We start from the raw sequence: 1,096 nt of genomic DNA on the forward strand, positions 1-1,096 counted from the left end.
TGGGGAAAAATCCAGCCTTTTTTTGGGGAAAAACATCCCTTTTGGGGGGGAGACCAGCCTTTTTCGGGGGAAAACAACCACTTTTTGAGAGGAAAGGCACCCGTTTTTTGGGGGAAAAACATCTCTTTTTTGGTGGAAAAAGGACTATTTTGGGGGGAAATGACCGCTTTTTTGGAGGAAAACACCCCTTTTTGGGGGGAAACCACCCCTTTTTGGGGGGAAATGACCCCTTTTTTGGGGAAAAAGCTCCCCTTTTGGGGGGAAATGGCCCCTTTTTGGGGGAAAAACACCCTTTAATTGGGAGAAACCACCTTTTTTTGGGGGGGTACAACCCTTTTTTGGGAGAAACAGCCCCTCTTTTGGGGGAAAAACACCCCTTTTTTGGGGGGAAACCAGCCTTTTTTGGGGAAAAAACACCCCTTTTTGGGGGGAAATGGCCCCTTTTTGGGGAAAAAGCACTCCTTTTTTGGGGAAAAAGCACCCCTTTTTTGGCCGAAATGACCCCTGTTTTGGGGGGAAACCAGCCTTTTTTGGAGAGAAATGATCCCTTTTTTGGTGGAAAAAGGACCCTTTTTTGGGGGGAAACGACCCCTTTTTTGGGGAAAAAACACCCCTTTTTGGGGGGAAACGGCCCCTTTTTGGGGAAAAAGCACTCCTTTTTTGGGGAAAAAGCACCCCTTTTTTGGCCGAAATGACCCCTGTTTTGGGGGGAAACCAGCCTTTTTTGGAGAGAAATGATCCCTTTTTTGGTGGAAAAAGGACCCTTTTTTGGGGGGAAACGACCCCTTTTTTGGGGAAAAAACACCCCTTTTTGGGGGGAAACGGCCCCTTTTTGGGGAAAAAGCACTCCTTTTTTGGGGAAAAAGCACCCCTTTTTTGGGCGAAATGACCCCTTTTTTGGGGGAAAATGGCCCCTTTTTGGGGCAAATGGCCCCTTTTTTGGGGGGAAAACCACCACTTTTTTGGGGGGAAAACCACCACTTTTTTTGGGGGAAAACCACCACTTTTTTCGGGGGGAAAAACACCCCTTTTGGGGGAGAAGGGCTCCTTTTACCCAAAATTTGACTTTTTCCCCTCGTTTTTTTTTTTTGTTTGT

The 1,096-nt window shown here is 47.1% G+C and overlaps 1 protein-coding gene across 1 annotated transcript in view; it reads left to right on the forward strand.

Annotated features, from left to right (window-relative positions):
* Positions 1–1,096, forward strand: part of LOC106900500 (histone-lysine N-methyltransferase SETD1A-like) — a gene marked incomplete at its 3' end in the record, with an annotated part of 3,613 nt that overhangs the window by 2,133 nt on the left and 384 nt on the right. The window lies entirely within an intron of this gene.

This window comes from Calidris pugnax, unplaced genomic scaffold (assembly GCF_001431845.1).
Source record: "Calidris pugnax isolate Ruff unplaced genomic scaffold, ASM143184v1 scaffold2260, whole genome shotgun sequence".
NCBI lineage: Eukaryota > Metazoa > Chordata > Aves > Charadriiformes > Scolopacidae > Calidris > Calidris pugnax.